Here is a 24,176-nt window from a genome sequence, read left to right as displayed (position 1 = left end):
ATAAGTGGTTCCTAAATCATAAACTGATCAGAGAGGGATGGACATGAAAAATTGCTTAACCCCACTTTTTGCTTCATGTGCGCGGGGTAATAAAAAGATGAAGAAGTATTTGAAACGGGCTGTTTTGGGTCTGTCAGTTTTGTTGCTCAACGTTGCTGTCCATGGACTCCATGAGTGTTGATGGATGTGAAATCCTCCGTAGACTACTGGTGGGTACTTTATCGGTTTACAGGTTTGAATCTTGGTAGATATATTTGAGGATTTGTGTTGTATTTAACACATGGAGTGTACGTGCCATCCCAACATTGAATATCTAACGATTTCCTGATACAAGTCAGGCTGAGTTCGAGGTGAAGATTCAGCAATGTACGACACCCACTGAATCGTTTATATTAGTTCTTGCATGAACCTTGATATCTGGAAATAAAAAGTCATATCGATTGCATTTCACCATTTCAACAACAAACAAATCCTTCAGGAGAAAAATTATTTTGTTGACTTGCCTTAACTAGTGTTTCTTGGGTGAACACCAAAAACATTGTTATTCCTAAAACTGTGTTTGTCTCGATAACGTGCGTGGTCAGGACGTTTAAAAAAATAATTTTCTATCCATTGACCACATGCATTCTTGATGTAGCAGATACCTGTGCCATGGCCAGGGGTTACATAAATTTCCACTTCCCTCCTCAACCCAACAACCTCCCACAAACTTCCCCTCACACCAGGTGCAAGATCACATCACACCACAAGAAGGAAAACTGAAAATGTCAAGCCATATCACATGCCAGTTTACAAGATAAATAGCCAACAAACTCCCTCAAACCATCCATTCTCGACTATCTGTCATCGTCCATTTGTTTCCCTTTGATAAGTACACTTCACTCTTCCTATATAATGTTGATTCTCACTGGTTACGCAGAATCTATCATGGAAGAGCTCCTGTGTTGACCAGATTATTAAATCTCTCATTCAGTCATTCATCTAAACATTAGTCCTTCATTCGCTCCTCATACCAACAAAATCCTTCGATCTACCCCTCAGCAGTAGTTCACTTCACCAGTGAGAGTTTCATTCCGAATGACAGTCGTGGATGAAGCAGCCATGAATTTCTTTACCGGAGCCTTCCACCTGCCTCTCGTGCTGGTTTTTACTTTCAAACCTACAGGTAAGAACTGTTGTATGAAGGGTGCATTACCTTTAACACAGATATTAGTACTCGAGGTAATTCATAATTCCATATCCTAAATTGATATTGCAACAGACATTGAGAAAATTAATAAAACGTTATTCTGACTTTTTTTTCCATGACAGTTTCATAAAATTATTTCATTTTTCACGCAACAATCACCCTTACTTAATTTTTTTCTTGCATGTGAGACGAGACTCATAATTAGAGCTCAAAACTTATTGGAGATAATTTCGTTTGCGCAAACAACTAATAAAGAACTCTATTGTAATATTCATGGAACATTCTTAGGCAGTTATTTTTTTAAAAATAGTTATCTTGCATGGTTTAAGTGTTTATGCAAAGTTTATGTATTTTTGTAAAGGCTTCTCTTACACTTGGCCGTGAGGTCTCTCTTGACAATACGACACAACAATTGATGTGCTTTCTCTGAGCATTTTTGTATTCCATTGTCTATAGTTTTGTATCAATCTCCATCATCGCCCAATTGTTGTATTTCCGATACTTTCACCGACAGTATTGACATGGCACTTTATCGACATCCATCTGCTGATATGATGTTTTTTGGAGACTTTATTGTTGATCACAAAGAATGGTTAGTGCACTCTCAGCACAAATGTTCCCGATGTCAGTGCACTTAACTTTGCTGCGTCACATGACTTTACTTGGATCATTTCAACTCCTATTCAAATTCCTGATCAAGTTCATGATAACAAGTGCCTTCTCACCAAGCGTTTGTGCTCAAATTGTGGAGATTATACTGCAAAAATTCTCCCCCCTCTCAGAAACTCTGATCATGTCAACATCAAAGTTTAGGTTTCTTACTCTTCACCATCAATAGTTGTGCAGAATCTGGTTGTGATTCGATCTCAACTCAACGGATAGGTTCCAGAGATTTTGGAAAATTGCTAACAGCAATTTTCTCAATCATAATCGGTCATTGATACCTGTCCTCTTCAATGCTCCTGAAGTGCTCACCTCTCCTATTGATAAAGTCAACCTCTCTGCTGAGCAATCTTCTGATAACTCTACATTTGAAGAACACATGCGGCCATTGCCTGCTTGTCCTTCCTGTATAGACACCAGTGTTTTCAATATCATTATGACAACCAGGAAAGTTGCTAAGATGATTCAAGGGCTTGACATCTCAAAAGCGATTGGACCAGAAACTTTTGGTTTTTTTTGGTTTCAAAAAAACTTTTGGTCTACGTTGACCTCAAAAATCATTGGTGGTTGAATTCAGTGGCCTGAAATATAAATCCTCTTTAAATTTCAAATCAATCAGATGAAAATTGAGGAATTTAGAAATCTCACCTGAGTTGATGACCTTATCTGTTACCTGTAGGCAATAAACAGACAGACAAACAAACAGACAGACAGACAGACAGAGACAGGATTACAAAATCGACTGACCAATATATTTGGAAAAATCTTCGATTTTGCAAGTAACAAACAAACGGACCAAAATGCAATGCCATCTCCTCCAAAGAGGGTAACTGGAAGGGCACTTGCTCGAGTACATACTTCCACCAGGCTGATTGCGTTTTGTATCCCTTTGGCTTGTTCTCATCACCAAACCAACTCATCCACTAAGTTTCAGCCATATCCATCCATAACTTTTTGCGTCCATAACGTGCTATATATCGTTTTTGGCCCAATCACTTAATGGTGAAAAATCACTTTCAAAATTCTTGGATCTAGATCTGGATTTGGATTTTCACCAAAACGAATAATTTTGGCCGTGTCACATATCCAAACTCTCCACCAAGTCTGTCCACAACTTTTTGAGATATGTTATTCACAAACAAGCAAAAGATGTCGTGCAGAGCACGATACTTGCAAAATCTACCCCCTCTCCAATGGTTACCATGGATACATCAAATTTCCCATTTCATTCAGATTAAAATTGACAACCATAATCAAAGCTCAGGTCAATCAGATGAAACTTGATTTGATAACATGAAATGATGAAACTAACAGCTTGGTTTGAGTAGATAGGATGAGGAGCAGCTTACATGGGGCTTTGTTGAGTAGGAAGCTTTGAGGGGTTGGGGTGAGGAGGAAGCTTAGAGGGGTGGGGTGAGGAGGAGGCTTTGAAGGGGTTGGAGTGAGGAGGAAGGTTAGAGGGGGTGGGGTGAGGAGGAAGCTTTGAGGGGGTGGGGTGAGGAGGAAGCTTAGAGGGGGTGGGGTGAGGAGGAAGCTTTGAAGGAGTGCGGTGATGAGAAAGCTTTGATGGGGTGAGGTGAGGGAAAAGCTTTGATGGGGTGGGGTGAGGGAAAAGCTTTGAGGGCGTGGGATGTGGTGGAAGCTTTGAGAAGCTTTGAGAGGGTGGGGTGAGGAGATCACCTTTGGATTCGTTTCAAGAATGTCCAAGTGCAAATCTACAGTCACATGTGTTTCCCCGGGCAAGCGGTCCGCGCTCTGTCGCGCTGGGCGAAGGGTTCGTGCTCTCTCACCATGAGCAAGTTGTTCGTGCTCCCTTACCCTGAGTGAGCGGTTCGTGTTTCAACACCATGAGCAAGCGGTTCTTGCTCCGTCATTCTGAGCGAGTTGTTGTGAAAGAACACCTGATGTCCGAGCCCTTTGCTGTGTTTGTGTTTTCTAAATTCCCGAGCCAAATTTTTTTTTCCAACAATCACACACATCTGTTTAGAAAGAATCATGTTTGTGAACATATCCCTGAAATGTCTATGTAAATGTTATGTTGTTTTTTGATTAAAGTTACTCAAGGTTTCTGGGTTGTATAGAGTAAGTGCTGTAGTTGGTAATCACACTGACTCCAATCTGCGGATTCCAGAAAAATTGCCGATATCGGCAAAGTGTGTGTGTGTGTGCGCGTGTGTGCGTGTGCGTGTGCGTGTGCGTGTGCGTGTGTGTGTGTGTGTGTGCGTGTGCGCGCTTGCGCATGCGTGTTGTTCATAAAGCATAACATATTCTATTTGGGCTAACTGCTATCTCCCCTACCCCAACCAGTCTATCTGTCTCTGTCTGTCTGTCTGTCTGTCTGTCTGTCTGTCTGTCTGTCTGTCTGTCTGTCTGTCTGTCTGTCTGTCTGTCTGTCTGTCTGTCTGTCTGTCTGTCTCTCTCTCTCTCTCTCTCTCTCTCTCTCTCTCTCTCTCTCGTCTCGTCTCGTCTCTCTCTCTCTCTCTCTCTCTCTCTCTCTCTCTCTCTTTCCCTTTCTCTCTCTGTGTCTCTGTCTGTCTCTGGACATATCTGGATGGTGGTTATGTCTGGATGGGAGTTCGTCTCCAGACGTATCCGGGCAGGGTTTGTCTCCGGATGTGTCTGAGCTGTGTTTGTTTCCAGCCAGCTTGACTCTGAACGCGTCCAGGCGGTGTTCATCTCCAGACAGCTTGAATCCGGACGCGTCGGGGTGGTATTTATGTCTGGGCGGGAGTTTGTCTCCGGACTTCTCCGGACAGGAGTTTGTCTCTGGTCCGTGTTTATAGTATGACCAGTGGAAAATGGATTTCAGCCATTATTTTGTTTCAATCTTCACTGTTATTCTATGCAGAATCATTTTGATGAAACAATATGAATCGTAATTAACGCTCCACCACACATCTGCCTTCCCTTTCTCTCACCTCATACTGTCTTCCCTTCCTCTACCACTCCTCCTTCCCCCTCCCTCCTCTCTCCTTTCCCCTCCACCTCTTCACTCTCTCCGCTCTCTCTCCCCCACCCCTCTCTCCCTCTTCCCCCGTCTTTTTCTCCCCCTCCCTTTTGTATTACTGCCAGCGAAATGACGGGTAGTATTTGTTATTATGTAATAAACACGTTTATTGTTGTTTCACAAGTAATAAATGTGAAATATTGGGGCTTATTGTGAATAAATCATTAAATAACACAATAAGTAATTTATCAGTCAAGACATTTGAGTAATTCAGCAATTTCCAGGCAAAATGAAGTTCTCTCAAGATTACTCGTAACCTGTTTATCATGCAGATGAACTGTGATTAACAATTTTGAATGGAATCTCTCCACATGCCTCACCTAAAGCCTTATACTTAAAACATCAGAGATCCTGCATTAGTCTCTAACAAACATATTCATTAGTCTGGTCACTTCACTCAAACGAGCCCTCACTCCCACCACCACTATCATATCCCCCCCACTCCTGCCCCCATTGGACTTAGTCCAAAACGGGGCTTATGGATTTGGACTCAATTTTCATGTCCGTGCGAGTGTGTGTGTGTGTGTGTGTGTGTGTGTGTGTGTGTGTGTGTGTGTGTGTGTGTGTGTGTGTGTGTGTGTGTGTGTGTCCCCGCAACCATATCTCAGCCATGTATGGACCGATTTTATACATACTTGAAAGAAAGACAAGACATGATGATATACGTGAGCACATCAATTTGTTTCATGATGCGATCAAAGATGGCCGACTGGCAGCCATTTCAGTTGTAAAAAAAAAACCTATTGTCGAACACCTCCTTAACCATTTCTCGGACATGCGTGTACCGATCTTGTTCAAACTTGGCACACAGATAATCAATGATGGCTTAAATATGTCCATCATTTTTATTGAGATCATATCCAAGATAGCGGAATGGCGGCCAATTTAGTTGTAAAAAAAAATCTGATATCTAACACGTCCTCAACCATCTCTCGGACATGCGTTTACCAAGATTGTTCAAACTTAGCACACAGATAAAGAATGATGGCTTACATAAGCTCTTTATTTTTTTTGAGAGCAGATCTAAAATGGCCGACTGGCAGCCATTTTAATTGTAATAAAACATGATGTTGAATACGTCCTCAACCATTTCTCGGACAAGCATTTACCGATGCTGTGCAAACTTGGCATACAGATAATAAACGAAGGCTTACATAAACACGTCATATTTTTTTGCAAGATGCAATCCAAGATGGCTGACTGGTGGCTATTTTATTTGTAAAAAACAATGTTGAACACATCCTCAACCAATTCCCGGACATGCATTTACCAATCTTGTTCAAACTTGGCACACAGAAAATGAATGATGGCTTCTATATGCACGTATTTTCTTTTTCAAGATCAGATCCAAGACGGCAGACTGGCGGCCATTTTGTTACTTAAACATGTCCCCAACCATTTTCTGACATGCAAGGTCCGAGTTTATTCTAACTTGGCACAAGCACAGCACACAATGGCAAACACTTGAACCTAACTTCATTTTGCAATCTCATCAACGATGGCTGACTGGTAGACTGGCAGCCATTTTAGTTGTACATAAATATGGGCTCGCCCTTTAACTCCGTACTGCGAAATTACGAAAACAACTGGGCCATGATCTTTTATGTCTTTCTTACTTCTTTTCATGAACATACGATGGTCTTTCTGTCAGATTAAAAATGCATTTAAAACACAAAATATCCTAAACTTGAACATGAACAGCCAAAAAGTATAATTGATCATTAACGTTATTAGCCCCTGTTGGACTTATTCCGGAATGGGGGCTTATGGATTTGGTCTCAATTTCCGTGTCAGTGGGTGCGTGTGTGCGAACGTGCATCCACAACCATATCTCGGACTTCTATGGACCAATTTTATTGGTACTTGGCAAAAAGACAACACATGATGTTGTACATATGCACATTGTTTTGTTTTGCGATGCGATCAAATTATGGCCGACTGACGGCCATTTTAGTTGTAAAAACTTAATGTTGAACACGTCCTCAAAATTTTCTCGGACATGCATTTACCGATGTTGATCATACTTGGTAGATGGATAAAAAGTGATGGCTTACATAAGCACATCATTTTTTTTCGAGATCGGATCCAAGATGGTCGACTTGCGGCCATTTTGTTACTTAAAGTGTCCCCGACCATTTCTCAGACATGCATGGTCCGATTTTGTTCAAACTTGGCACAAGCACATTATATGAAGGCATACACGTGCACCTCACTTTATTTTGCGATTTGATCAAAGACTGGTAGAATGGCAGCCATTTTAGTTGTAAATAAATATGGACTGGCCCTTTCACTCTGTACAGCAAAATTAGTAAAACAGCATGGGCTATAATATTTTCTGTGTTTTTCCATTTTTTCATTCCATCACGTTTATTATCCTTTGTTTGAAGTTGATGATTGAACGGAGAATAAAAATACAATAATACCTAAACTTTATTCCCGATCCACACCAACCCCAGAAATGCTGGATCACGAACATTGTGGTTGCAGTGAGAGATCATCACCACCATCTATCGATCTTTCTGTGTCCCAACAAACAACCACAATCACTACCAATATGAATCGATGGGCCGAGTTCTACTGTTACGTCTCCTTCAAGAGCAGGTCCGCAGATTGTCCCAAAGTGTACGAGTACAAAGACTGTCCAAACAGCGTTGAAGGAAAAAAAGTTTTCTTTGGAAATTCTCCATCAGAAGAATACATTAACCAGGTGAATCTAACTGTTCATGAAATACAAGAACATGAGAACCTGAGAACATGAAGATTCACTCTGGAGATTCTCCAGCTCAATGTGAAAGATGCTGGAGATTATTTCTGTGTTACCAACATCAGAACCACTTGGAGGTTGTGGGGGAGGAACCAGGCTGGAGGTGGTTGGTAAGTTGTGTGGGGTTAACCTGGGATGTGGATTTGTTCATTAAAAACAACGATGTTAGAGTTGTTCGAGTGGTTCCAGAAATAACTTGATAAATGTAAACACGAGATAATGGATCAGATTTCCCTATACAAAACCAGAATAACTATTTGGTGTTGATTTTAAAGTCAAAAGCTGTGATAATTACATGATGATGTAAATTGTTGATTATAGTGAACAATGTTACTAAAGCTACCTCCATCGTTATTGTACTTTTGTCAACCAAATCACGAGTATCTGTTCCATTAAATGTCAGTGTGTGTGTGTATGTGTGTGTGTGTATGTCCGTCCTCCATGACTTCAAAACCATGAAACCGAGCAGTCTGAACTTTTGCATGCAAACTAAGAAAACTCCAAGGAATTGCAAGAGTGAAAATTGGGTGTTTTGGTTCATGAAAACACCCATTTTGTCGATAATCAACGGCCTTATTAAATTATATCATTTATCAGGCACATCCTCAGTCACCGCTCTCAATGGGATCTTAAGGCATGTCCTGGGTAACCTCACTGGGGTATGAAGCCGGCAAGTTTTTTTGGCCTGCTCACCCATGCCTTGACTCAGAACAGGCTGATTTCTGAAGGATAAGGTTTTGTTTTGTTTTTACACTTTTCTCACATATATTATTGAATGCCTATTCATCGGAGCTACGAATCGCTGGGTACATTGCAATGCTTATAAACGCTCGGAGATGCCAGTGTTCAAAGCTTTATTTTATTACGGCACATGCCATAAGTTTGAGAATCTCTTAAACTAAGCCAAATTAAAAAAAAACTATAAGCTCCAGAATTTAACTTAGCAGCAGTTCGGATGCTAAAAAAGTGTTAATTTGTCTAATTGGGACATATCTATCACTTGCCAAGCCAGCCATCCGGAGCAACCATCAAATTGGAGTGCTTGCTTGAGTGCTTAAGCCGCTTGCCGAGCATCGCACAGTCGATGGAAGTATAGTTTGTGTCCCGATCGGGATGTGCAGTCCACAGTTGCAACAAGGTAGAACATGTTCTGATAACGCGTTTTTGCTGCAGTGCCGATTTAATCCCCTCGCTTCAACAAAACAACAACAACCACTGTGCTACGGTCATTCGGAGCGAATCGTTCACTCACTGCAGACTCTTGCCGCACCACATCATTCCGAGCAAGTCGTTCGTGCCCGTTATTCCAAGCGAGTCGTTCGTGTCCTGTCATTCTGAGCGAGTCGTTCGTATCCTGTCATCCTGAGCGAGTCATTCGTGCTCCATCATTCCGACAGTCGTTCGTGCCCCGTCATTGTGAGCGAGTCATTCGTGCCCCGTCATTCTGAGAGAGTCATTCAATACCCGTCATTCTTCAGTGAGTCGTTCGTGTCCCGTCATTCTGAGCGAGTCGTTCGTGCTCCATCATTCTGAGCGAGTCCGACTACGAGAATTTTAAAAGTGATTCTTCACCATTGAGAGATACCTTCAACAACCATACATTTCACACCTCCCATGATGGCTGTTTTCACATGTCAGATTGGGAATCTTAAGAAATCGAGATTACAGACATTGTCTGTATACAGTCAGAAATTACCCTTCGTGTCCATTAGCAGTGTCAAACCCATCAATGTCAATACCCTCCCCCAGATCATCTCCTACATGCCTGTGTCCTCCCAACCCCACTCCTTCTCAGTGACTCCCTCTTCAGCAATCCTCCACTTCATTTTCACCCTTTATGCATCCTCCTTACCCTGCCCTTTCCCATCTTCTGCTTCATCCCACCCTGCATCCTCCCAACTCCCCCTTCACCTCCACCCTGCAACCTCTCATCTCCCCCTTCACCTCACCCTGCAACCTCTCATCTCCCCCTTCACCACACCCTGCATACTAACAACTCCCCCTTCACCTTGCCTTCTCCAATGTTTCCCCTCACCCCACCTCCTCCCATCTTCCTTCTTGTCTTGCCTCTCCAAGCTTCCCCCACACCACCCCTCTCAGCTTCCCATGACCCCAACCCAGTCCAAGCTTCACCCTGCCACCCTTTTCACTCCCCCATCCCACACTATTCCGGGTTATCTGTTACCACCCACTCCCAGATCCCCCCATGTGCTGCCCCTCTTCCAGCACCAGCACCCCTTGCACATTCTTGCACCCTGCCAATCGCGCCTCATCCCATCCCTCACTGTGTGGACCTTAAACATCTCTTTCCTTTCTGCAGACCTTTATAGAATCACGAGCTGTTCCATCCATCCATTGGGACCATACTCTGTGCAGAGCGTTGGTGCTGCCAAAACAGTCTCCTAGGCTATTGGGCACAATCCTGGATGGGTTGCCACTCCGACACAGGATACCAGCAAGCTGGCACTCATTTTGTCGACCTCGGAAGGATGACAGGCAGAGTCAACCCCACCTGGTATTAATTCGACATCCGAGTGAGATTTGATCCCAGGATCCTAGGATCCCAAGCCCACCACCCGAACCATTAAACCAACACCAGGCATACGAACTGTTGAAACACTTGAAATATGTCTTTCAATCCCAACAAATATCAAACTCTCACTGTGTCTCTCCGAAAGGACTATTTACTTTCTTAACCTTCCCATCTACATTCTTAACAATCCTCACATCTACTTTCTTAACAATCCGATTGAAAAGGGTGTCACTCAAAATTTTGGACCTCACTCTCAGCCGTTTTCCTTTTTTTTGACAAACCACACTTCTAAGTTGGCCTCCAAAGCCAGTTTCCTAATGGGCCTCCTTCGTCATGCAAAGTCTTTTCTTGGCACACCTGAACTCATACATCCACCTATAAGGCCTTCATCCAGAGCTTGATGGAGTACATCAAGCTCCACCTTACTACGAGCCGGCTCCCCTGCCTCACACCTTGCTCAGCTTCACACTGAGTAAACCAAGACCTTCAAGATCACTGAAATCTCCCGTTACGTGATGAAGCTGTGTCTCTGGCTCGATTACTTTTCCATCAAAGATTGTCATTTTTCTTCCTGCACTCTCCTGCATCCTTTTTGGTCTTGCACTCTGCTCTTTCTGTGCTCTGCCCCCCACCCCAAAGGTGTTTGCAAAGCGCATGTGGTAGAACCTCCTTCTGCTGAAACTCTCCAAATCCAAAATCACTGCTCACCTTCACTCATCCATGCCTCTGTTTTCCCATGTGTGGTTCCAACTTCCACACACGCTTCAATCTCATTCTGCCCTCCACATCTTCAAGGCAGCCATTCACTACCTTCTCAGATCCACCATCCAAAACCATAATATTTTCTATTTCTGTTAACTCCCCCTTCCGCCACCCTCAAACCCTCAAGTTTACTTATTACCCTCGCCGAAGGAGAAGGTATTGAATTTGGGTCCATTTTGTTTGTTTGTCTCTGTTTGCTTGCCTGTTTTGTCCGCACAGTACTTTCATGTTTTTCCCTCCAAATGCTTGTCGGATTGAGAGGAAATTTTCACCATTGGTGCGACTATTCATGTAGAAGGTTTTAATGATAATTTTGACGTCATAGGTCACGTGGTGAGGCAGCCATGTTGAAATAATGGGAAAAATTTGGACCTCTGCATCTCTGAAACTGCACCAAGGAAAAAATTGAAACTTTGCGCACGACAAGTACTCCTCATGGGGAATAAGTGTGATCTTTTATGACATCATAATTGCATATGTAGAATGCTACATCTGATCAGCATGAACATTTTTGAGGGTCATCTAGGGATAAAATGGTCCACAGAATAAAAATTGATGACGTCATGGGTCACGTGATTCGTGATTTGGTTAGTTTTTTTGAAAAAACCTTCAAAAATCTTTTTTGAAGTGGCTGAACAGATCAAGGTGAAACTTTACACGTATGACCGTCTATCCATGAGAAACAAAAGGTTCACACGTATAACATTATAGGTCACACGATTTTGCAGCCATATTGGATTGACCCTAAAACCTATAAAAATAATCTTCTCCAGAATGGCTGGACAGATTGAGGGGAAACTTCACACAAATGTTCCGCAAGCCTTGGGTGTACAAGTTTGTTGAGGAATAATTGATAGGTCACATGGTTTGGCAGTCATATTGGATTGAAGAAAAATATTAAATAATGTTTTCTCTGGAACCGCTTGATTAATCGAAATGAAAGTTCTCAATTATGATCCAATACTGACGTGTAATACAGGTAATATATTTCAACTTGATAAGGCACGTGGGCTGGCAGGCAGAATTATTTAATTTTTGATCTGGGTTCTTTTAAATATTTTTTAATGTTTTTTTGAAAAAGTCTCGCTTGGCTGTGCCTGCAGAGGTTTGAGGTTGAGGAGTAGCAGCTGAAATGCGAATCTTTCCAGGTCCTTCCTGATGAGTTTATCTTTGTGTTTTGCTTGTTTGGGTTCCTTCTGATTACTCCAATGCAGGACTGTACTTATTTGGTCTTCCATTTTATTTGAATTGAATTTATTTTAATCCCATTCTGAATTCAATTGAATAATAATGAAAACGTCATGGGTCAGGGTCAGGTGTCCAATCAAAGCAGGGGATGCATCAAAGTGGGACATCTTGGTGCCTGGTCATCACTGCCAGTAGTTACAAAGTGGCAGTTCTAATTATGCCTATTATTAATTATGTAACACACCAGGACACAAACTCCACACAAAACAAGTTCTGGCGAGGGTCTGCAATCTCTGAATGCTCTTTCTAGTTTTTAGTATTGTCATCTTTTTGTTATTGTAAGAATAAGGATCGGCAAGACCATCCACCCCCATCCCATCCACTCTCCCACATACTGGATAAATTAATATGGAAAATGTCCAGTAAACTAAATGAAAGGATGAAGAACATCTTGCCTGCTACGTTCCTCTAATATTCATTACTGTTGTTGCTGTTATTATCTAAACCTGCATTACATTTATTGGCTGCAAAATGTTTCCTGCAGGTGAAAACCCCAAAAGAATTACTTTTCCTGCAGATGACACCCTCACAACAACTCAGACAAGCAGCAAACCAAGTTCATCTAAGAGTATGCAACCACTGTTTTTATTACCTCCTTTAAATTGTCTTCAGTCTCATGTAATATCTTGCACATCATATATCACAGGCAGGACAAGGTTATTTGGAGATATTAGTGTACTTCTTTGTTCCTTTCACACTTCTTTCAAATTTTTTTTTTTCACAATTCTCTTTTATTATTTAAATTCTTGCTTTTTCTTCTCTTTCATCTGTTTTTTTCTCTATTGCTCTCTTTCCTGATATATCTCTCAAAGGAGAAGTGAATTCTTGCAGAATTTTTTTTGTAAGACTCCCTTGGCTGTGCTTGGATGGGTTTGATGATAGGGGAGTAGCAGCTGAAACCCAAATCCCATCCAGGTTCCTCCTGATGACTCCATATTTGCTCTTTACTTCTTTGGGTTCCTTCTTGGTCTTCTGTTTAATTTTGCATGAAACACTCTGTAACTCGGATATAATCAGACAATGGTAAAACAAACATAATTGTAGGATCTGAACCAAGGATTTCAACATCACAAGCTATTTGCTTTAGATGGAAATGATAAATACATCAATGTTCAAAAAAATTATTCCAATGTCATGAATCTCTTTGAAAAAGACAAGTACAGTTGAAGGATACCTCAGTTTTAGATTTAACATGTGACATGTGCACCAGAACATTGCAATGGTTTTCCTTCTTTCTCAAAATCACTTTATATGGAGTAAGACCAACTAGAACTGAGCTGCCTTGTCACATAAGGAATCACACAAGGAACTTAAACACAGGAGGTTGACATGAGGCCCATCAATCATGCACTCTCTTAAGGCCCGGTCACACCTTGACGTTTTTGCCAACATATGCCGATTTTTGAAATTTTTTTCTAAAACGCTGGCACACGTTGAATACGTTATGGGTAAGTTTTGATAACATTGAGAGCACGCTGGCATACGTCGTAGTACGTTGCCATACGTCGTTGTACGTTGGCTTTAAACGTTGTACTTTTCGGTTGTCCTCAAATTTTTGCATGCTTGAAATTTCACGACGTATGCCGGCGTATGACTCACACGTTCCGCTACGCTGGCCACAAGTTGTATGCACGGTCTGCGATCGTTGACAGACGTCAACACATGCTACTTGTAAGTTAATCATAAGTTGAGACACGCCGAGGTAATGTTTAGCGTACCCGAAACTTATTTCTAACCTATGATTAACGTGTTGTTGGCACGTTATGCGATCGTTGCCACACGTCGACAGACGTTACTTTTAAGTTACTCATAGGCTGAAAGACGTCGGTATAATGGATCGTCCTTGCGTCAGCGTCCACGGCCACGGCCAGGACACTTATTTGCAGCATTCTTCAAACTTTTCTTCGGCATGACGAGGATGTTCACACTTCGATGTCGAGCTTGGCTATGATTCCAATTGTCCATCGGCAGCGTCTATTTAAAATAGTCGAGTTTGAGCGTTTTAACACGTTCAGAAGAAACGCTTCAAATTTCAAAACCCCAGCGTCAAAAAACAAAGGCGAGTGACAGCAATTTAAATCGTTCATTGTAAACAATGAAAATAGTTGAGTGGTACCGTTTAAAAGTCGTTGAGTGTAAAAAAAATCCAATTGTTGAGTGCAAGCGTCTACTTTTAATAATGGAGTTTGAGCGATTTAGCACGTTCAATATAAAGGATTAAAATTTCCGAGCGCCAGCGTCAAAAAACAAAGGCGAGTGACAGCAATTTAAATCGTTCATTGTAAACAATGAAAATAGTTGAGTGGTACCATTTAAAAGTTGTTGAGTGTAAAAAAAAATCCAATTGTTGAGCGCAAGCGTCTACTTTCAATAGTGGAGATGCAGCCATTTAAATCATTGAGTGGCAGCCTATGAATAGCAAACCCCACGTCACCGGCAAAGATAAACTGCCGCACGATATGGATAAGTTAGGCTATCGTTGGGAATAGTTTGTGAACGTGGGCTACACGATAATTATTCGTTGGTATACCATATCTATAAGTTATCGAAGCACTCTATGCACATTATTAGTTCATTGTGCATTTGTCCAACCCGTTATGAATAGACCTAAATCGTAAAAACAAGCCATAGCTCATTGTTAAAAAAGCCCCATAAAAAATTAGCCGCGAAGAACTTTGAACAATGGTGCAAAGATGTCTCCTACCCGTGGACACGCGGACGCAAGGAGGATCCATCATAACCCATACCCTCCCCTCACACTCACCTACTACTGCCAACATGAACAAACTACTACTAATACTAATACTAATAGTAATACTGATACTGTTACTGCTGACATGGACATCGACTCAAAAAGGACTCAAAAACACTGTTGGGTTCCCCTTTTATGAACACCATTTTTATATACCAATTCCCAAAATCGCTGGGAACACGTCTTTATATGGCAGTTGTAAGTTAGAAACACGTTCATTTATTTTTTTGTCGACCGGAAGACGTCATTGGAATATGTCTACATACGTCAATGTGTGTTGGGACTACGTAAAGAATTGGTTCAAAGTACGTCAAACATAAGTTAGAAATAAGTTTCGCGTAAAAAAGACATTACCGTGACGTGTTTTGACTTATGAGTAGCTTATAAGTAGCGTTTGTGGACGTGTGTAAGCGTCCGCATATCGTGTGTACAACTATTCCCCATCGCATGCGGAACCTGTGTCATACGCCGAGTACGTCGTAAAATTTTGAACATGTTTAAAATTTCTTGACGTACTCTACTTACTACGACGTATGATAGCGTACTTTAGCATTCTACTCACGTATACCAAACTTACTCATACCGTATTTGACGTGCGCCAACGTTTTAGACACATTTTTCTTAGGTCGGCATACGCTGGCAAGATCGCCAAGGTGTGACTGCGATGTTGACACTTCCATTTCTGCAGCAGTTATGATTCGAATCGTTGTGCATCAGCCTTTTAATAGGCTGCGTCACGACATCGTCGGCGATGCGTGCAACGTGCTATGCCTAAGTTAGACTATCGTTGGGCATAGGTTGTGTAGACCGACAACAGGTTCAGCATTCGTTGGTACAAGTTATCTATAACACAACGAAACGTTCTGTGTCCGTTACTAATGCGTTATACATAAGACCAAGTCGCTATGAATACGTCCGAATCTTTAAAAAAAACATCAAAAGTTCAACGTAAGCCAGCGTTTTACATACATTTTAATACGTTGTCATCGCTGGCTAAAACGTCAAGGTGTGACTGGGCCTTTACCAATATCTATGTACCCTTTTATCACCACTGCTTCAAGGTACCTATTCAATTCTAGTTTTAATCCATCCACTGCCTCTGCTGCCACCACCTTTCAAGGCATTAACTATCCTCTAAGTGAAACAACCCTGCCCCAACGTCGTCCTAATTCTCCTCTTCTTTACTCTCAAACGGTAGCACCTGGTCTGATCTCTGTCAGTACGGGACTTTTCAAATGGCATAATCCACCCTCAGAATGCTCAGCACGTGTGTGCAGAAATCCCTAGATCAATGCTGTTCAGGGCACCATAATGTGTATGGTGGTTTGTTCGATAAGGAGTGTACCCTAAAATGGATCACAAAGCTTCAAAAAGAAGCCAAAAATACATGAAAAAGTACCTGAGAGAAAAGGGTGTGCCTCTGCACAACTACACAGTTAGAGAAATTTAAACTTGCTGAAAGGGCAACTACCTGTACTCTCAGCTCCTGATGATGTGGGCCGGTGCAAGACCCGAGTGAATGGGCATGTGCTACCCAAACCCTCAATGGATCGCCACCAGTGAGTGCACTACAAACCTTGTGGGAATGCCTCTTGTGAACATGGCAGGATTGGTGATATATAATAGACAAATGCAATTCAAAAGGCGATGCTGTGCATCATCACCAAGTTATGGTAGCCAACTCTTCAAGAAAGGCATCTTTGCATGAAAATATGTAAGACAGACTTTCCTTCGGCAAAACGAGTAACGGTGTACTGGCAATAGGAGCGTTCTATAAGTGGCACAGCTGCGCCCTCAGCCAATGATCCACAGACCCGCAGCCTTGTGCTGCATATGAAGGAGGAGGACTTTTGTGAGGGAGACACCATATCTGGTTTGGGTACGTTTGAACACCGATGTGGATGACATCTGGTGTGTGCGTGTGTGTGTGTGTGTGTGTGTGTGTGTGTGTGTGTGTGTGTGTGTGTGTGTGTGTGTGTGTGTGTGTGTGTGTGTGTGTGTGTGTGTGTGTGTGTGTGTGTAAATGCACAGGGTAAGCTCAAAGGCAACTTTAAAAATAGTGATATTTAATATTAATCATGTTGGGAGATGGAATGGAAGGGGGAAGTGGGAGCTGTGGGAGGTGTGAGGGCTGTTAAAAAAAATATACAGTATATATTTTTGGTTCTGGTGTCACAAGAGAAATTACACTGGATATTTTTGTAAAAATGAAGTGTGTGTGTGTGTGTGTGTGTGTGTGTGTGTGTGTGTGTGTGTGTGTGTGTGTGTGTGTGTGTGTGTGTGTGTGTGTGTGTGTCACCATTTGCTTGAATGAATAGGAAATGATACGGTCATGACTCCTCTCATCCACGGATATTTCCCGTATAGTATATCCTATATTTTCTTGAGTCTGATTTTTACATCCAGGAACACAACAATTCTGATGAACCATTTTGAAATTGCCACTCTTTTGTTTAAATGCTGAAAATGATGTTAAATAGACAATTTGAATTCGAGATGTTGCAGCACCAACAAATATGTTAAAAGTATCCATGACATTCGAGTCACTGAAAACACACACAGCACATGTGTAAAAGGTATCATTGGCATTCATACGTTTTTACAAAGGTCCTGTATTCTGCAGGAAAACTCTTCTGCAATCATTCCTTCATTATCTTAAACATCTTCATCAGATCCACTCATAATCACCTCCTTACTAATGTATAAAGCCCCATCTCCTACAGTTGCTCCTCATAGCTCAGGTTAGCCAGCTGCAAAATTAATGTAGTCGTTATACACTGTACCCTCTCTCTGGCAGTTATGTCCTTCCTCAAATGTTGTGACCAAAACTGAACACAATATTTCAGATGATGCTTCAAAAAACTTATTGTACAGAGCTAGCACATCTCTTTTGATTAATAATTTATCAAACATGGGGCAACAATTGTTGCAACAGGACAGGAAGAGAGGAAGAGAGAAGGGAAGGAAAACACTGAAACCAGCAAGTAAGAGGGCTGGGCTAGGAAGAGTGAATGTGGGTAAAGATAATCAGTAAAATTGGGCGATGACATGTGGGGGCGGTGCACTGCCTGCTTGAAGCCATGGAGGGAAGAGTAGGAAACAATGGTCTCTTAAAGGCAGCCCCAAACACAAAACAGAGGAACAAAGGAGTTGAGGTGTTTCAGTGTTTGTTGTTTTAATTTTTATTTTCCTTGTTCTTTTTCATTCTTCTTCTCTTCTCTTCTCTTCTCTTCTCTTCTCTTCTCTTCTCTTCTCTTCTCTTCTCGTCTGTACTTTTGTGCCAATTCTTGCCCCACTAAGACTGTCCATTTATCTTGCTTTTCCATCAGCTTTGCTCTTGGAGAAAAAAAATGAACTTTTATTTCCCCCTGTAATAATGTTATTGAATAGTACACCAATGCAATGTCCTGGTACACACGTCACTTGTGACACCCAAAATGGAGGTATGTATGCTCCAGCTGTACTCATACTTTATTAAATGAGATTCATTACATTGGGATAATTTTTATCAGGAGAGCCAGAAAACAATAACTGTCCAACCTCAAGATTAAACTTTCACATTTGCCTCCCTCCAAAACCTGGTGGCACCTTCTTCAATCCGTCTCTCGAGTATGCTCCCCTCCAAAGGAATTGACAAAGGAGTTCAGATTTTGCAATATTAAGCAGAAGGGGGTTTCTGCATGATTGCGTGTATCGAGGAGTTGCTGGAGATGGTCATTGGACTGAGATAGTAGAGGTAGATGGAAACCTGCTGCGTGAAGCAACAGACTGTGTGTTTTGACCTCGTTGTGAGACAATACAATAATGGTCAGAGATTCCATGGAATCCAGGAGAGACAGATGTGAAACTTAGGTATTGTCAAGAGAACTAGCACATAAGGGAGATGTGACCTGCATATAAGGGAGAGGGCACCAGCATAAAAGGGGCAGGTGTACTTCACTGAGCTATGGACAAAGACAAAGACTGTGAGTAGCTCAAGACTATCTCTAATTTTCCAACAAAAGAGCTGGATCAACAGAGAATGCTAAGTTTGCTGGTGTCAATGGAGGCCATCTTTGATATGTCGTTGGCCCAGGGGTAGTCATAGCTGATGGTGAGGCCTAAACCTTCAATCAACTGGACCTCTTCCCATAGCTGACCTTGGACATAGGCAGTTGGGTTCATTGCACAATCCTTCTAGAGCAACAGCGTGAGACAATGATATTTCCAGGATAGAAGGTAATGTTACATTTTCAGAAAAACATGCACTCAATTCCAGATCAGCATGCAGTGATGCAGTTGCATTCTTACTAGCAGTGGGAGAGGGTACTATGTGACACAATAGGAAGACATCTGAAAAAGTGAAGAGAGGGTTTTCCAGAGAATCGGAGATGTTATTGGAACAAGACTGGACTCAACACGCTGTCTTTAAAAAGTCCTGCATCTTTGGAGGTGTGCGGTAAGGAGAGGGGTGACTCTTTATAACAGCTCATATCGTCACAACCCAATTTAGCACACATGATGGGGTAGCATGGGCAGTAAATGAGTGGTGGAGGTGTCATAATATTATGCGGGGATGGAATGTTGGGGAGGGAGCATGGGGATCTCGATATCAGGGTCTGACTATTCATGTCATCTCTGTGGGAAGCAACACTACCAAATCTGCCTTGTATCATGGGGGATTTATGGTGAAAAATTAAATTATTATCATTGATAGATTTTTCAATTTCAGGAGATGTGGAATGGGGGGCATGTGGGTTGGCTCTGTAATGGCTTGAGTGATCGCTACCAAACCTTTTATGGGTAGTATAGACAACAGTAGGGGTGGGGGGTTGAACTAATGATGAAAATAATGAAGTTATTTGCTTCAATATATTTTGAGATTTAAAGGGGAGTTGGAATACGGGGTATGGTAATCCAGTTAAACATTTTAATTGATCATCACCAAACTTTGCAAGGACAGTAGGCCTCATAGGAAGGAGAATAGGAGGTGGGATTTGTTAGTGGAGGTTTTGGGAAGGGCGTCAGGGTTAATTTTGTCTGTTGTCTTGCGAACAGTAGAAGGGTAGCTCATTGTCTCCCCTTGCATTTGACACTTGTCCTGCTTTAGCTTAGCATTGAGTTCACATTCTGGTCAACCATTGTAGGTAGGACAGATTTGTACTTCCCCTCAAGCTTGCATGACAATGAATTCAAAATCTCATTGCAAAGTTTCCTTTCAGTCAAAAACCACCTCACATCACTCAATAAATCATCAGTAAGTGCTGAGTCATGATCATGATCAGAATTTGGTGCAGATATTTCCATATCACAATTAAGATGCACAGTCCTGCTCAATATTGCTGAAGGGCCTGATCTGCTGGCCTTCACTGTATCACACGAGAGAGCTTGCATCTTTGTTAATCTGCTCTTTTGACGTAGCTTCCACACCTCGGGTCTTCAACTATCTGCTGGTTATTCTTCACCAAGTTTAAATGAAGCATTTATTTTAGCAAGTCTAAAATGACTGCCTGAATCTACTTATTCATTTTTATCTGTCAATGAAACAGGTTTCCTAATCTAACTCATCCTGCTCTACTCTGGAAGTTGTCATGGTGAAAATGTCTGCATTGAGATACCTTCTCATAGCTACACAGCATTTGCATTGCATTATGCATTGTTTTCATTGTGTAAAATATTGTTTCACAACTATAATCAATATGCAAGCTCAATCATGAGCATTACTCAAAGCGTTGAATAATTTATTCCCTCAAATGAAACAAATATTTTGACAATAATCCAACACAATGTTCCCTCCAAAGGACAAAGTGCATTTGAACTGCAGCGAGAGAGCAATTGGTTGGGATTTAATGCATTTTAATAGACAGACTGGACTAGCAGATCAATGTCAATGTCAATATTAACAATAACAGGTGATGTAGATTTGTGTCATAGATAAGAAAATTATTGATTGAGGAAAAGACTTAACTTGCTTTGTTTCTCGGAATTTCTTCTTCAGGTCACCCCAAGTGCTTTTTGGTTCTTTTTATCTCAATCATGATAATGCTGCTGGGTTGTGGAGCTGTACTGGGAGTAATCATCTGGATGCTGGTAAAGCTGCGGAGAGGCGAAAGAACACAAAAAGATGAGGATGAAAATGGAAGATTCAGCATGGAATAAAATGGTGAAAAGATGATTTACAAGAAAATAAAATGGTGAAAACATGATTTACAATAAAATAAAATGGTGAAAAGATGATTTACAATAAAATAAAATGTGGAAAAGATCATTTACAATAAAATAAAATGTGGAAAAGATCATTTACAACAAAAAAATGGGGAAAAGATCATTTACAATAAAATAAAATGGGGAAAAGATCATTTGTTTTATCACATCGATTACTGATCATTCCACCACCCATTCACAACACCCTTCCCTCTCCTCACTGATCGTTGTCATATTTTAATCAAGGCAGTGACGAGAAGCCCATGGGTTCCATGCGGGCTCTGAACACTCTCTGCCATCAAAATCCATTTTTTACAGCCACGGGTCCATTCTGAATGCATGGGTCATGTCAAAATGACTGCAACCGCCAGCCAAGAGTAAGTTCCCGGGCCTGTATGCCACATCACAATACTCGTGAGATTGTGGAATTAGCCAAATGAAGTGCTGATACACCCCCATGACAGATATAATCTGGCCTGGCAAAACGATGATCATAAGCGTGGTCTCACGCAGTTTCAACTGCACTCCAACTACACAACAACCTCCTGAAACCACCAACTAAAGCATCCAGAATAATGGAATCCACCCTTAGACCAAGTGTATTTAATAAAAGAAAATGGCACGGAGTAAAGATACAAGAATGAAGCAATCAGAATGAAAGAATCCCAAAAACAAGTAGAAGTGCCAGTTAACTGCTGGTAGTGATGACCGGGTACCAAGACGACCGGCTTTGATACAACCCTGTTTTGATACAACATGGGACTGACCGAGCTATGGACCGAGTAACACGAAGTGTTCAATCTATTTATTACGTCTGCAGTTAGCCCTTTTTTCTAAATACATAGTCGGTATCAATTTAATTGGTGTTTAAATAACCTGAACACAAAGTAGTAAATGTTGACACCATGGGTGCAGAGGGTAAAGCGGGATTCCCCTGAGTCAAATGAGGCCCCACATGTTTCTCTACGACGGGGGATTAACAAGTTATGGACCGAGGAATAGTCCACGTTCCATCTATTTATTGTGTACGCAGATGACCCTTTTTCCTGGGGCTGTCATCGGTATCAATTTAATTGCTACTCCTCTACCCTCAAACGCATACAGATGCAGCCAAGTGAGCCTTATTCAAAAAAAAATTCTAAAAGGTTTGATTCAAACAATTAAATTATTCTGGCTGCCACATCTTATGGCTGATCAGCTGAAATTTAAAACTTAAATTTCCCATGTATACTCGATCATAATTTTGAAGTTTGAAATTGATCAATGCAGCAGTTCCAGAGTAAACATTATTTTATATTTTCCTTCAATCCAATATGGCTGCCAAACCATGGTACCGATCAATTATTCATGAACATACTTGTATCCACTAGTCTTGGAGAACAAGTCTGTGAAGTTTTCCCTTGATCTGTCCAGCCATTCTGGAGAAGAAGATTCTTGAAAGTTTTAAGGTAAATTCAACATGGCCACCAAACCATGTGACCTATTAATTAATCATTAACAAACTTGTACACTCATTTATTGGGGAACATGCGTGTAAAGTTTCACCTCAATCTGTTCAGCTGTTTTGGAGAAGATTTAAAAAAAATTTCAATCCAATATGGCTGACGAACCATGTGACCTATGATGTCATAAATTTATATTCTGCCTCCATTGGGGTAGGGGATAATGCTTAAGTTTCGTGTTCATCGGATAAGGTGTGTTGTTCTATCCAAGATGGCCACCAAACCATGTGACTTGTGATGTCATAATTTTTACCTGATATGCAGCAATCAAGTTAGATGACAGTTGCAAAGTTTCACTTCGATAGGATAAGTGGTTCCAGAGAAAAAAATATTTAATATTTTTCTTCAAACCAATATGGCTGCCAAACCATGTATCCTAGCAATTATGCATTAAAAAAAAACTTATATCCCGTCTTGGAGAATATGTGTGTGAAGGTTCTCCTCGATCTGACTGGCCATTCTGGAGAAGAAGATTCTTGGAGGTTTTAGGGTAAATTCAATATGGTCACCAAACCATGGCATCTATCAATTAGAAGTTAACAAGCTTGTACAAGCATCTCAAGGTACATGCACAAAAAGTTTCGCCTCAATCTATCCAGCCATTCGGGAGAAGTAAAAAAAAAAATGTTTTTTTGAAAACAATATGGCTGCCGAACCACGTAACCTTTGACATCATAATTCTTTTTTTTTTCCTTCAGTGAGTTGTTGCGTCGATAATGCTCAAGAAATTTCAACATTTTTGGATGCAGTGTTCTACGTGTTGAATTTTCACTGGGATACCACTTCACCAATGATGTCACAAAAAAATTACCGTTCTTCCCCATGGGGAGTTCTTGCCACATGCCAAGTTTGAATTTTTTTCCATTGTGTGGTTTCGGAGATACAGAGGTCCAAAGTGTTTCGATTTTTCAAAGATGGCATACATACCACGTGACCTATGACGTCATAATTATCAATACAATATTCCATGAAAAGGATACATACTGTGGTGAAAATTTTGTGTCGATCAGACTAACGGTTGCCGAGAAAATGAATTAAAAAGCCAAAAAAAACCACAAAAATGCCAGCGGAACTAGAACTGCACTTTATAACTGCTGGCAGTGATGACCAGGTTCCAAGATGTCTGGCTTCGACACAACCCTGTTTTGATACAACACGGAGCTGATGAATTAGAAACCAAGTAACAAGAAGTGTTCAATATAATCATTGCATGTGCAGTGAGCCCTCTTCCCTGGGGAGATTGTCGGTTTCAATTGAAGTGGAGTTTAAATTGCCTGCACACGAAGCAATAAATGTGCGGAAAATGTCACCGTTGGTCCAGAGGGTAAACCGGAACTCCCCTGAGTAATGCAACCCCCCCCCCCCCCATATGTCTCTCGATATCGTCGGTAGCAATTGAATTGGTGTCTAAATAACTTCTTCTTCTTCTTCTTTCGGCTGCTCCCGTTAGGGGTCGCCACAGCGGATCATCTGTATGATCCGCATAGTGATTTGGCACATGTTTTACACCGGATGCCCTTCCTGACGCAACCCTGGTCACCTCTTACGACACAGGGATATGGTACACCTATTT

The 24,176-nt window shown here is 41.4% G+C and overlaps 1 pseudogene across 1 annotated transcript; it reads left to right on the top strand.

Moving 5' to 3' along the window:
- Nucleotides 1-821: 821 nt before the first annotated feature.
- LOC147025218 (uncharacterized) lies at nt 822-22,174 on the top strand (annotated as a pseudogene). The gene is made up of 4 exons (XR_015059396.1): nt 822-1,165; nt 7,316-7,733; nt 12,684-12,734; nt 20,896-22,174. The product of XR_015059396.1 is annotated as an uncharacterized LOC147025218 (transcript).
- Nucleotides 22,175-24,176: the final 2,002 nt, after the last annotated feature.

This window comes from Eptatretus burgeri, chromosome 6 (assembly GCF_056783735.1).
Source record: "Eptatretus burgeri isolate ZD-2024b chromosome 6, Ebu_testis_v1, whole genome shotgun sequence".
Lineage (NCBI taxonomy): Eukaryota > Metazoa > Chordata > Myxini > Myxiniformes > Myxinidae > Eptatretus > Eptatretus burgeri.
The sequence above is the reverse complement of the archived record's forward strand: the minus strand, read 5'-3'. Positions and strand labels throughout refer to the sequence as shown.